This window comes from Pongo abelii, chromosome 2 (genome assembly GCF_028885655.2).
Source record: "Pongo abelii isolate AG06213 chromosome 2, NHGRI_mPonAbe1-v2.0_pri, whole genome shotgun sequence".
NCBI classification, from domain to species: Eukaryota; Metazoa; Chordata; class Mammalia; order Primates; family Hominidae; genus Pongo; species Pongo abelii.
Window position 1 is genome coordinate 120,259,234 of NC_085928.1, and position 14,884 is coordinate 120,274,117.

Here is a 14,884-nt window from a genome sequence, read left to right on the forward strand (position 1 = left end):
TAGAAGAGGACACAGATTGATGCTAGCCCATCTCACCTGCATCATGCTATTGGCAGCCCAATTCTATACTCTAGCCAGAACTACTTTACATACTAGTCTCTCCTTCTTAATTGTTTTATTACATACACAATGTAGTCAACATGAAAACCAAGAAATATGATAAATAAGGAATAAATGAGGCACAGGTGTTCCCTGCAGGTGTCATCACAGCACAAAATATCAACCCATTAAAGAGGCTCAGCTGCATTACTTTCTCCTCGAACAGATTTTTATGGCCCCTTACACCTACATGTACAAAACAGGAAGAATTGGGAAGTCAGATGTGCATTCCTAGTGCTACCTGATTAGCAGGCCCTTGAGTAAGTAAAGCTTGTGTTTTTCCAGGGAAGTAGCCAAAGAGATACTTTCTTGTGCTTTTCCTGGTGAACCTACAGGCAGCAACCCCACATGTCAAAAGTGCAGACTGATGACATTGCCAAATGTTTCACACAAAGCCTGATGTGCTACCTCTTGTTTGTGTTATCATCCCTCTTCTGCAGTCAGAGCCTGTTCAGAGCTACACAATTCTTCCGTGGTTCCTTGAACCCCAGGCATTGGACAATCCCAATATGCAACTTAATCCCAGTTTTGAAACACCAAGATCAGATTCCAAGATTCTCGTGTAACATGCAGACATGCATGATTATGTGGGCACATAGTAGGTGTATATATTTACAAGGTACATGAGATGTTTTGATGCAGGGATGCAATGCATAATAATCACATCATGGAGAATGGAGTATCCATCCCCTCAAGCATTTACCCTTTGTGTTACAAACAATCCAATTATACTTGTTTAGTTATTTTTAAATACACAATTACATTATTATTGACTACAGTCACCCTGTTGTGCTCTCAAGTAGGTCTTATTCATTCTTTCTAATCATTGTTTTTGTACCTATTAATCACTCCGAACTCTCCCCAGCCCCGCCCCCACCCCGCCCCGCCCCTACCCTTCCCAGCGTCTGGTAACCATCTGTATTAGTCCATTCTTATGCTGCTAATGAAGATACCCGAGACTGGGTAATTTATAAAGGAAAGAGGTTTAATTGACTCTCAGTTCAGCATGGCTGAAGAGGCCTCAGGAAACTTATAATCATGGCAGACAGGGAAGCAAACATATCCTTCTTCATGTGGCGGCAGCAAGGAGAAGTGCCAAGCAAAAGGAAGAAAAGCCCCATATAAAACCATCAGATCTTGTGAGAACTTACTATCACAAGAATAGCATGAAAGAAACCATCCCCACGATTCAATTATCTCCCACTGGGCACTTCCCATGACACATGGGGATGATGGGAACTATAATTCAAGATGAGATTTGGGCGGGGACACAGCCAAGGGATATCACCATCCTTCTACTCTCTATCTCCATAAGTTCAATTGATTTGATTTTTAGATCCCACAAATAACTGAGAACACGTGATGTTTCAGAACATGCAATGTTTTTTTTCTCTGCCTGGCTTTTTTTCACTTAACATAATGATCTCCACTTCCTTCCAGTTGTTGCAAATGACTGGATCTCACTCTTTTTTGTGGCTAAACAGTACTCCATTGTGTATAAGTACCACATTTTCTTTCTCTATTCATCTGTTGATGGACACTTAGGTTGCTTCCAAATCTTGGCTACTGTGAACAGAGCTGCAAAAAACATGGGAGTGCAGATAAGTCTTTGATATACTGATTTCCTTTCTTCTGGGTATATACTCAGCAGTGGGATTACTGGATCATATGGTAGCTCAATTTAGTTTTCTGAGGAAACTCCAAACTGTTCTCCATAGTGATTGTACTAATTTACATTCCTACCAATAGCATATGAGGGTTCCCTATTCTCCATATCTTTGCCGGGATGTGTCATTGCCTGTCTTTTGGGGATAGAAGTCATTTTGTTATAACTGGTGTGAGATGATATCTCATTGTATTTCATTGTAGTTTTGATTTTCATTTCTCTGATGATCAATGATTCTCTGATTAATGATGTTGAGCACTTTTTCATATGCCTGTTTTCCATTTGTAGGTCTTCTTTTCAAAAATGTCTATTCAAATATTTTGCCCATATTTTTATTAGGTTATTAGATTTTTTCCTATAGAGTTGTTTGAGCTCCTTATATATTCTGGTTATTAATCCCTTGTCAGATAGGTATTTGCAAGTATTTTCTGTCATTCTTTGCATAATGTCTCTTCACTTTGCATGATCATGCTTTACCTAGATAGTAATGTGCATGGCGGTTTCTACCATCCACTCTGCCAGCTGTGGCTAGTTAGAGTGCCAGGTTAATAAGACCAAGGTCTCTCAATTTCCATTTCCAAGGAGTTTCTAGAGAGGATGCTGATTCAGGTCTCTAAGATTTGTGAGAAATATTCATATAGGTATTTAGCACAGATGCTTCAAGGAAAAACTTCACGTTATGTGGAGGATGTTAACACTTTAGCCTCAATGTTCCTCCAACTGAGATGCTGTGGATCCACACATCTATAAGAAACATATTAATCCTCTCATGGAATCTATTTCTCCATCTTGACTAAGGGGCTTAGATAGGGCAAATATAGCTAGGTCAAATTAAAGTGTAACTAGAATTCATGTAACTGGAATGATTAATGGAAAGTTTTACCTCCCTCTGGTCTTGGATGGTGAGACATGTTTTCACACAGAGCATAAGATAATGAGAATTTCTAACCTGGACTCTCCTCATTATTAAAGCACATCACTCAGAATTACCTCAGAAGGGAACCTTCCATGAATGAAGCCTTATGTCACTAAAGTCATTAATATTACTTGTTTCGGGCATGAATGAGACCACTACATAAATTTTGCTTTGAAAAATGGGGAAGAAGGGAAAAACAAAAACTCAGCATGTTGTTCTTATGTTGGTTATTATGATCAGCAGCAGCACCAACAATGAGTGAGCTCTGAAATTAATAAACATAAATGCAGAAAATATAAACAGCCAGAGCTATCTTCAGCCAAAGATCAATCAAGCAGCAATCTCCTGACATTGTGCAACTCTAGGGGTATGCCTCAGAGTGGATTGATTGCTTGCTTTTTGGAGGCATTCTTCCTGTTTGAGAAGGAACTATAGGATAATCATCAGACAGGTGTTTGCAGCCTGAAATGGGGTCTCTCTATAGCTTGGTTTTGTTTTGTTTGTACAACTCCTCAGTAAAAGTTACCAAGAAGGTATAAAATGACACTGCACAGCTCTATTGCACCATAGTATTCAGGAAATCAAAGTGCTGTATGTTATAAGACATAGAAAGGAAATGAGAGGCATTTGCAACAGTGTGGATTCAAACCCCAGCATTGAGTCTCTGCTCTTACAAGCAATTTTTTCAGGTCAAATTTTAATCAAAGAAAGTAGCCCACTTAAAGTTTGTTTAACAACACTAGGTGATCAGTATATCTAGAATGATCAGACAAAATGCCAGCACTCTGTCAAGCTACAGCTGCTTGCTGTCTTTCCCCAGGTTGTCTTGAAAAAGAAATCAGGAAATGTAAGTTGAGGCTTCCTAGGAAGATAATTTGCATTGTGATATTTAATTGCCAAAAAACAGCTATTTCAGAAACCTATAGAGAGAATTTTAGATGTATAGTGAAAAAGGAAAATAAGCAGGCTAGGAACTTGTTTGTCACAATTCCAACATTCAGGATCATATAGTTAATTTAGAAATGAAAGGACTGAGACCCAGAAAAGAGAAATCTGAAAGATGCAGAACTAAAGCTGTTGGAAATTTAGAATACAAATTGAAAAGAAATGAATGAAGTTTATTTAAAAACTATCTATCAGAGTGGCTAAAATGAAAAAGACAATACTAAGTGAGTGTAGCAATGTGGAAAAACTGGAACTTTCATAGCATATGCTGCTAGTGGTAGTGTATATTGGTACAACCATTTTGGAAAACTGTTTCATGATATCTACTAAAGTTGAGCAAGTGCTTATTCTATGACCCAGCAATTCCACTCTTAGGAAAGTGTACAGAAGAAATGTATAAACATGTTCACCAAAAGGCACGTACTAGACTGTTCAGAACATCATTATTTGTAACTGTCAAAAACTGAAAACCCTCCAAAGTCCATTAAAAAGAGGCTAATAAATTGTAATAATCACACAATGAAATACTATGCAGTAATAATAATGAATAAACAACTACACATAGCAACATGGATAAAACTTATTTATGTATCATTGAGTAAAGTAAGTTTGAAACAAAAGATTACATAACATAATGCTATTTATACAAAATTCAAAATCAAGCATAACTAATCTCTGGTGTTAAGAGACTGAATATTTGTGGACACCAGAGAGACTTTTGGAAATCTAATAAGGTTGAATTTTTTAAACTGAGTATTGCTTACATGAATATGCTCAGTTGGTGACGAGTCATCAAGCTACACACTTAAAATTTGAGCACTTTTCTGTATGCATGTAGTACTTCAATAACATTTTGATTTTTGTAGCTGGTTATAGAGATGGTGATGGATATAAAAGATAAGAGAAATTCATCCTACACAAAATTGTTCTTGATGAACTAACAAATGATATATAAATTCAATTATTAAAATACAGAAATTTTTTCAGACATAAAGAATTAAATTTGTAGATGAAAAGGGTAGTGAACTGCCCTTTCCTCAATTAAAAAAAACAACAACAATAAGCATTGTAATCATATCCTACCAAAGTCACTGAAATTCAATGTTAACAAACCACCTTGGGATGTTCAGCTTCTGGTAATGGTGAATTATATAATTCAGAACAACATTCCCACTGAAGATAGCTAGTAGAAAAGCTGGAAAAAAAAACCCTTTTTTAAAAACATGCTGGAAGACACTGAAAAGCAAATAAGGTAGTAAAGAATTGCAATCACAAGAACTAGGAAAAGTCAAAGATGTAAGGTGAGCCCTCCATGAGAAGCCACTTTTGGTGTAGGGATTTTGCAAGTCCTGAGAAGTCAGTGGAGAGTGCGGGCAATGTGCTGTTTCTTGACCTAGGTGAGGCATACATAGGTGCTTGTTTTGTTCTTTGTAAATTATCTATATGTGTGTGATAGTTTGCAACACAGAGTTAAAAAGGAAATATCAAGCTATCATTTAAACAGAAAAAAAAGAGTTAATTTTAGACTTATGCAAAGCAATACTATCAAAGCCAGAAAGCAGTAGAAAACTGGTCCCAGTGATCTGAGGAAAAAAATACCTGAAAAGTAGTCCTTCAAGTATAAAGTGTAAAAGCAACAAACATACATTGTTTAGTATGCAATAACAGAAAAGCCAACACTTGCAGGCCTTGCTTGAAGAGAGTACTAGAGGATAAAATTCTGCTAGCAAATAGAGATATCAAAATATAAACAATAGGAAAGAAGAAACATAAAATGAGGACTGGTGGTTAACATTAAATTCATTTAAATATAAAACTTAGTTTAAGCAACTGTTAGAATTATGAGATCACTGGTTCCTTTAATTCCACTTCAAATTTATCTCTGCTAAATTAAAGAAAGATTATGTTTAATATGTTCAATAAAAATAGCATGTGCCTTATAATTCCAATCTTGATAATTATGTTCTCTCTCTCTCTCTCTCCCCCTATCTATATGTACTCCATATGTATATTAATAAAGAAATATCTAGAGTTGTGTTTATAAATGTTAAAAACAGGGCAGTGGAATTTTAGGCAATTTTTTTCTTTTTGAATGTCCCGTTTTTGCATTTTTATTCAAAAATGAACATGTTTGTGAAAAATAATAGTTATCATTCTTTAAAAAATAAACTGGGAACAATATACACAATATACGCAAAAATAAAGTCTATACACAAAAGTCAGCTAAGAAAGTGTATTTCCCTTAGCAACACTGAAGGACACATTTAAATATAATCAGCATTCAATGAACACATAATTTAGTAATCAAAAAAATAACTGACAGCATGTAAATTATTCATATTTTAATTTTTCAATTGTTTACTCTTTTCAAATATTTATTTCTCCCTTTAAAGCAAACACATTTATTCAGGAGTGTAAAATTGAAAAGGAAGAAAATTTTGTATCAAACTGAGTTTAAATTACATATTGGAAATTTAGGTTCCACAAACAAAAGAAACTTCCAATAGTAGAAAATAGTCAAAGCTATCTTAAATGCTTACAGTACTAAGTCCTTTGTTAAATTCAACTTTTATAGAATCACTGTTTCTACCTAAAATTATCCCCTTGCCCCTTGTATTTCTGCTCCTTGCACATCAAGTCTTCTGAACCAAGCCAACAGGTTCCACCACTTTTGATGTTCTCTTCTGCTTTACTCATGACATCCAGTCAAGGCCTACTTTTGTAACACATCCTCCAATCCATCCATTTTCATTGCCTCCAAAGTCAAGCCCTAATTATTTAGCATCCAGACTGCCTACCTATCCAGTGTCCTTACATCTAATCTCCCCACATTCATTCTTTCCTTAGATTACTTATGAAACCCACTTAAGACACTTAAACCCACTTGGGACACTAAGCTCAGGAACCCACTTAAACCCACTTGAAACATTAGGCTCGGACTTTGGAGACCATGGAATGAATTTCTTTCCATCAATTGGATTAAAATCCCACAAGGAGACAGGCAAGCAAGAAATGTGCATGATACAGCATGGTAAAGGGAAGCAACAGGCCCCAAGAATGAGGAATTATCCATACAGAAATTCAAGAAATCTTTCCCAAGAAGTAACAGATGAAACGAACCTGAAGCATATGAGAGCCAAGTACAGAAGAGGGTATTTCAGGTGGAGACAGCATGGGGATGTTTGGGGCAATGTCTAATTTTTCATTAAATCTGACGTGTTCAAAAAGAGAAATCTAGAGAACAGCAAGGTGGCTGTGGCGGCAGCCCACCAGCCAGAGCAAAACGTATACCAGATTGAAGAGCCACCAGCTGATGTAAGGGCTGGCATGATTTCAAACTGAACAGCACTGTCAGATAATCTTTCCAAAAAACATAACTGATTTTCTTCATTTGTGTGCTTAAAACTTGTCACCAGCTCCTCAATTAATTATAAGCACCTTTGGAATAAATGACAATCATTTTCTCATTTCCATGCAGGAAAAAAAAAAGGTTTAAATGTGCCCCATTGCTTAAAGGAACTGCAATCTAGTCAATTCATATAAATTATTACACATTCTGATTTACTGGAAGCAAACCAACCAAGCAGTAGTTCACTATTCAGTGATCTTTCCATTCATTCATGTGCTGAAGATACAATGATGAACAGTCTCTTGGGGGACTCAAACATGAGCCAAACAAAAATATGATTGGAACTTTAATAAAGATATGTACAAGGCACCTTGGGAGCCAAGCTGATGCACCTTAAGTCTGTATGTGGATATTCTGAAAGACTTCCCCAAGAGGATGGAGACTGGGCTGAACCTTGAAGGATGAGTGTAGTTCTCAGCTGGCAAGGGCAGAAATGTTTAAAAGGTGAAAAACTCAGCCTGTCTTGGCCACAAAGTGAATGGAAATAAGAAACATGTAGAAAGACAAGTAGGATCAAATGTTGAGCCTGAGAATATTTTTGGTTTTGCCTTTTTTTCTTGGAAAACTTTTTATTTTTAATTGACAAATGATTGTACATATTTATGGGCTACATGTAACGTTTCAATATATGTATACTTAGTGTAATGATCAAATCAGCTAATTGACATATTCATTACCTCAAATATTTATCATTTCTTTGTGGTGAGAACATTTAGTATCCACTGTTTTAGCAATTTTGTAAAATATATTATTATTAACTATAGCCATCATGCTGTGCAACAAATTACCAGAATTTATTCTTCCTAAGTGAAACTTTGAACTCTGTCCAGCGTCCCTCCCTTCCCTGTCCACCCTACCCTCTCAGCCTCTGTTAATCGCCCTTCTACTCTCTACTTCTATGAGTTCAACTTCTTCAAATCCACATGTAAATTAAATTATGTGGTATTTGTCTTTCAGTGACTGGCTTATTTCACTTAGCATAATGTCCTCTAGATTCTTCTATGTTGTCACAAATCACAAAATTTCCTTCTTTTTTTAAGGCTGAATAGTATTCTATTGCATATTTAACACATTTTGATCCAGCTGTCTGTTGCTAGACACTTAGGCTGACTCAATATCTTGGCTATTGTGAATAACACTGCAATAAAAGTGGGAGTGCAGATCTTCCTTTCACATACATATTTCCTCTCCTTTGGATATATAGTGGGATTGCTGAATCATATGGTAATTCAATTTTTAGTGTTTTGAGGAACCTCCATACTACTCTCCAATATGGCTCTACTAATTTACACTTCCACTAACAGTAGGCAAGGGTTCCCTTTTCTCCACACCCCTGCAAACACTAATGTTTCATATTTTTGTCATAGTCATTCTAACAGGTGTGAGGTTATTATCTCATTGCAGTTTTGACTTGCAATTTCCTGACGCTTAGTGACATTGAGCATTTTTCCACATATCTGTTAGACATTTGTATGTCTTTTAGAGAAACATCTATTCAGGTCCTTTGCTCGTTTTTAATTGGATTATTTGTTTTCTTGTTATTGAGTAGTTTGACTTACTTACATATGTTGGTTTTGCTTTTTCAAAAGTTCACTCTGGCAAAAGTGAGGAGTCAGGACAGTAAAAGATAGAAGTGAAGGCAGAGAGACCAGTTAGAAAGTGTCAAGGTAAACCAGGTGAGAAATGATGAGGGCCTGGCCTAATGCATTTTTATAAAGTATTTGGCTTCATTCTCTCTCAGTAGGGCTTGTTGATATAAATAACAAATGTGAGGAATGATTAAAATCAGATAACCTGTGTTCTGATATTCAATTCTTTACTTTCTGGGTGAGACCTCTACTCAGACAATGAGCACTGGGAGGAAGGATAAATAGGTTCTGCTGGTATCTGTGGCTCTGGTAAACACTACAGAGATTACTAATCTGTTTTAAGTCAATGATCTCTAAAATCTGCTTTAAAAAAAGCTGTGAACCTTCCTCTCAAAAATTATATATACAAAATTTTGATGTGTCCCAGTGTGTCCAAAGGTAATGAAGACTCAGGTTCTATACTTACCTTGAATATTTGGTGGACTTTGCAGGAAACACTTTGAATTGATAATAGAGCAAAGGTCTCCTGCAGATGTTCATCTTGTAAATGTGGGCCTGACAGTGTGGGACAGACAGATGTAAATTGTGGGGCTAGCTCCTAAAACCCAAAGTATCAAGTACATCAAATATTAACTTTGAAGGTAGTATTCCATAAAAGAAGGGATCTTACCATTAAGAAATACTATTGGGTGAATCAGCTAAGTCTACATGATGCCTTTGAGAGAAAGGTGTTTCAGTACAAAATTGCCTCCATGTGACAACAAAATAATATGGGCTTAAACTAGGTAGAAGTTTATTTTACTTTCACATAAAAGTCAAAGCTGTTAAGATATTTCTGTTTTTACAAATTTATCTGTGATCCAGGCTTCTACTGTCTCATTTTCTGCCATGGATGTTTTGTCCACATGATTTTTAAAATGCCTCATCATTATATCCACACTCTGAAAAGCAGGGTGGAAGAAAAAGGAAAAGGGTGTGTACCCCTCACTTCCAAGACATAGCTCAGAAATTTCACATAACTCTATGATTCCAGCATCTGGAAATTAATCACATGGGTAAACCTACAGGCAAGGAAAGTGGGGGAAATATGCCTTATTAAAAATTATTGTAGCAGGGGAGAAATGCAGATGTTCACTTATGTTTTCTTTGAATGAGCTTCCACGTGTGATGAGTTGAGAGCTATATTCAACAGCTTCCACATTTAGTGAGTGGGGACAACTGCAAGATTAAGTGAGTAAAATTTAAACTTTCCAAAATTCAGTAGATTTATATCAGCAATACAATGGAATATGAGATATTAGCCTTCATCTGTCCACAAAAAATTACATAGAAGATAGATATCCACAAACCAAAATAGCACAGAGAGGAATTAAGGACCCATTAAAAAATTTGCAGCAACACAGTGAAGCAAAAACCCAAAGAATATTTACACAGAAAGAATCATTGGTGAATTCAGCACACTTGAGATACTAGGACATGGCTGGAAACAAGGAAGAAAGGCAAAGGCTCTTGGCATCAGTCATATGGCAAGAGCCACCATGGTCCCCAGTGGCCTGCTTTTCAGTGAACACTGGCATCTTTTGCCCCTGAAGTAACAAACAGCCATTCTCACTGGGGAACCCAAGAAAGGGAAACACAGCTGCACTCCCATCCCCCACCCAAGAAGCACCCTCTGTTGAGCCACTTCAGGAACAGAGCTATCACCTCTCTCAATCCCAGAAATACCCTGACCATAAAGACACAGCCACCCCATGAATGCCTCCTCCTACAGACCCGGGCTCTGTGGCAGCACTACCCCACCAACGTCTCAAACACTGGAGCCATTGTCATAACAAGCTACTTCACACTCCAGGGCCCACAACCACGTTCTTACTTTGTATGTCCATGGTCTGGGCACTGGCTCTGCCACCATAGAGAGCTAGGCCCCACCTTAACCCCAGAGCACTCTGATTCTATGAAAGCCTGTGCTCCCATTCTCAGCTCCCTGGCTGCTTCACAAGTACCTGTGCCTCACATAATGTTACTAACAAAGTATCTGGGTTTGGGGGTGCCTGAGCCCCAGGTACTAGATCACCTTTCATAGAGAGCTAGGCCCTGCCCTGACCCTGGAGCTGCTCTAACTCTGTGTAAGCCTGTGCTGCTTTTATCAGGTCCCTGGATGCTTCATAAGTATCACTGCTTTGCATACTGTTACCACCACAGTAGTGGAAGTGTCCACACCCCTGGTTCCAGTACCATTACTGCCTCAGATCCAGGACCTATCATTTCTCCATGCATGCTTTGGATTCAAATCTCAGCAACATGGCTACCTTATGGATATCACTTATCAGACACCAGAGCCATTGCCACCATGAGTGGCTCTATAAGCCAGACACAAGACTAAGAAAAATCTCCTCAACCACAACTTTCCCAGTGGGAGAAAAAGAGATCAGGAAATCCTAAGTAGTCATCACCACCAAAGACCCCAAAAACCCTCATTGTCACTTTGAACAACCAGAGTGATGACCTCTGAGGATCCCTGAAATCACTGTCAACACCCACATCAGCTGCCAGAGCTCTCACTGGTGCCAGAACCACTGTATCATAACCAGCAAGCCCGCTCGCACACACACACCCCATAGGGGAAGGTCTTTCCAAAATAAAAATGTCCATCAAGTCTGGAAGAAGTGACTGCCCAAAAAAACGGCCAAACATCAATGTATGGCAACAAGAAACATTAAAAACCAAGGAGCTATAACACTACCAAAAAAAAAAAAAACCCCACAATAATTTTCCAGTAGCTGACCCCAAAGAAATGAAGATATAGAACCTGACTGACAAAGAATTCAAAATGATTGCTTGAAGAAAGTTCAGATAAATTCAAGAAAATACAGAGAAATATCTTTCTTAAAACAAAGGAAAACAGTAAATGGGGCCAAAATGAGAAATTTAACAGTAAAATTATAATTTTTTTAAATCAAATTCTGGAGCAAAAAAATATAATGAGTGAAATGAAAAATACAATAAAGGGTATCAACAGCAGCACTTATCAAGCAGAAAAAGAATCTGTAAACTTGAAGACAGGTTATTTGAAAATATATAGTGAGAGGAGAAAAAAGAATGAACAAAGCTGATGGTATTTGTGGGACAGTATCAATAGCACAATTATTCAAATTATAGGTGTTTTTAAAAGAGAGAGAAAAGAGGTCAGAAAGATTATATAAAGAAATACTATAGAAAAATTTCTAAATCTGGAGAAAAATACAAATATCCAAGTATAGGAGCCAAAAGTCTCCAATCAGATTCAATCCAAACAAAACTATACATCATGACATATAATGGTTGCTCAAAAATCAAAAACAAACAGCAGACCCTGAAAGCAGAAACAGAAAAAAAAAAAGCAAATAACATGAGGACGTTTCACTAAGGTTAGTGGATTTCTCAACAAAAAAACCTTATAGGCCAGAAGAGAGTGAGATGACATATTAAAAGTGCTAAATAGGCCGGGCACGGTGACCCATGCCTGTAATCCCAGCACTTTGGGAGGCCAAGGCGGGCAGATCACGAGGTCAGGAGATAGAGACCATCCTGGCTAACACGGTGAAACCCCATCTCTACTAAAAATACAAAAAATTAGCTGGGCATGGTGGCAGGCGCCTGTGTTCCCAGGTGCTCAGGAGGCTGAGGCAGAATGGCATGAACCCAGGAGGTGGAGCTCGCAGTGAGCCGAGATTGTGCCACTGCACTCCAGCCTGGGTGACAGAGCGAGACTCCGTGAAAGAAAGGAAGAAAGAAAAGAAAAGAAAGAAGAAAGAAAAGAAAGAAAGAAAGAAAGAAAGAAAGAAAGAAAGAAAGAAAGAAAGAAAGAAAGAAAGAAAGAAAGAGAGAGAGAGAGAGAGAGAGAGAGAGAGAGAGAAAGAAAGAAAGAAAGAAAGAAAGAAAGAAAGAAAGAAAGAAAGAAAGAAAGAAAGAAAGAGAAAGAAAGAAAGAAAGAAAGAAAGAAAGAAAGAAAGAAAGAAAGAAAGAAAGAAAGAAAAAGAATTAAATAAATTTAAAACTGCCAACCAAGAGTAGTTTGTCTGGCAAAGGTGTTCCTCAGAAATGAAGAGATAAAGACTCTCCAGACAAATAAAAGCTGAAGGAGTTTATCACTATCAGAACTGTCTTGCAAGAAATGCTAAAGGAATTTATTCAAGCTGAAGGAAAGGACACTAAGCAGTAATATAAAATATGTGAAAGTAAAAACTCCATGGTAAAAGTACAGATGCAAATTTAGAATGCTCCAATACTGTAATAGTGGTGTATAAATTACCTGTATTTTTGGTATAAAGGTTAAAAGATAAAACTATTAAAAATAAGAATAATTATAATATTTAAGAGATATACAATATAAAATGATGTAAATTGTGGCATAAACATAAAATATAAGGGGATGAAGTAAAAGTATAGTTTTTTATGCTGTCAAAGACACATTGTTATAAAAAAAGACACATTGTTATTAGCTTAAAATATCTTATTGTAACTATAAAGTATTTTATGTAAGTCTCATGCCACAAAGCAAAACTTATAGTAAATACACAAAAGTTAAAAACTGGCCAGGCACAGTGGCTCATTCCTGTAATCCCAGCACTTTGGGAGGCCAAGGTGGGTGGATCACTTGAGGTCAGGAGTTCTAGACCAGCTGGGCCAACATGGTGAAACCCCACCTTTGCTAAAAATACAAAAATTAGCCAGACATGGTGGCAGATACCTGTAATCCCAGCCACTCAGGAGGCTGAAGTGGGAAAATTGCTTGACCTTGGGAGATGGAGGTTGCATTGTGCTGATATGGCACCACTGCACTTCAACCTGAGCAACAGAGTGAGACTCCATCTCAAAAAAAAAAAACAAGGAAGGAAGGAAAAAAGGAAGGGAGGGAGGCAGGAAGGGAGGGAGGGAGGGAGGGAGGAAGGAAGGGAGGGAGGAAGGAAGGAAGGAAGGAAAAAAGGAAGGAAGGAAAGAAGGTATGGAAAGGAAAGGAAAGGAAAAGGGAAAGGGAAAAGGAAAAGGAAAGAAAAAAGAAAAGAAAAGGGAAAAGAGAGAGAAAGATAAAAAGTAAATAATCAAAGTATTTCAATAGAGAAAACTGCCTGATCAGAAAAGAATATAGCAAGATAGAATAAAGGAAAAAAACATGTACAAAACAATCAGAAAACAATAAAAATGGCAGTAAAAGTTCTTACCTATTAATAATTGCCTTGAATATAAATAGATTAAATTATCCAATCAAAATATATAAAGTCACTGAATACATAAACAAGACCCAACTATGTGTTGCCAATAAGAAATATACTTCCCCTTTAAGAACATACATAGATTAAAAGTGAAAGGATGGAAAAAGATATTCCATAAAAATAAAATCCAAAAGAAAGCAAGGGTAGCTGTATTTATGTTAGATAAAACAGACTAATTCGAAACTGTAAAACAACACAGAGAAGATCATTCTATAATGATAAAGGGATCAACTCATCTGGAAGATATAATTATAAATATATAGTCATCTAAAATCAAAGCATCTGAAGATATAAAGACAATATTAATAGATCTGAAAAGAGACATAGACGGTAATACAATAACAGTAGGGTACTCCAATACCCGACTTTCAACTATGGACAGATCATCCAGACTGAAAATCAAAAAAGAAACATTGGACTTGAACTACACTTTAGACCAAATGGATCTAACAGATAAATGAACATTCTATCCAACAGCTGCAGAATGCACATTCTTCTCAAGACACAAGAAACAGTCTCCAGAACAGATCACGTTAGGCTACAAAATAAGTTTAAACAAATTTGAGATTGAAGTTATATAAAATATCTTTTTAAAACACAATGGTATGAAACTAAAATCAGTAATAGGAGAAACTTCAAAAAATTTACAAACATGGAAATTAAGCAACATGCTCCTGAACAACCAATGAGTCAATGAAGAAATTAAAAGGGAAATACAGATATTTCTTGAGACAAACAAAAATGAAAACACAACATACCAAAAATTATGGGATGTAGCAGAAGCAGTTCTAATGGGATATTTTATAGCAAGAAATACCAACTTGAAAAAAGAAGAAAGATCTCAAATAACAATCAAATGTCAATCTCAAGGAACTAGGAAAAGAAAACCAAATAAGCCCAAAATCAGCACAAGGAATAAAATAATCAAGATCTGAACAGAAATTAAAAAATATCGATTAGAAAAACAACAGATATGAATAACCAAACAGTTGGTTTTATAAAAGGATA

At 36.7% G+C, this 14,884-nt stretch overlaps 1 long non-coding RNA gene across 1 annotated transcript in view; it reads right to left on the reverse strand.

The window, feature by feature from the left end:
* LOC134761127 (uncharacterized) overlaps positions 1-14,884 on the reverse strand; it is a 233,400-nt gene that overhangs the window by 45,278 nt on the left and 173,238 nt on the right. The gene's annotated exons all lie outside the window — the stretch shown is intronic.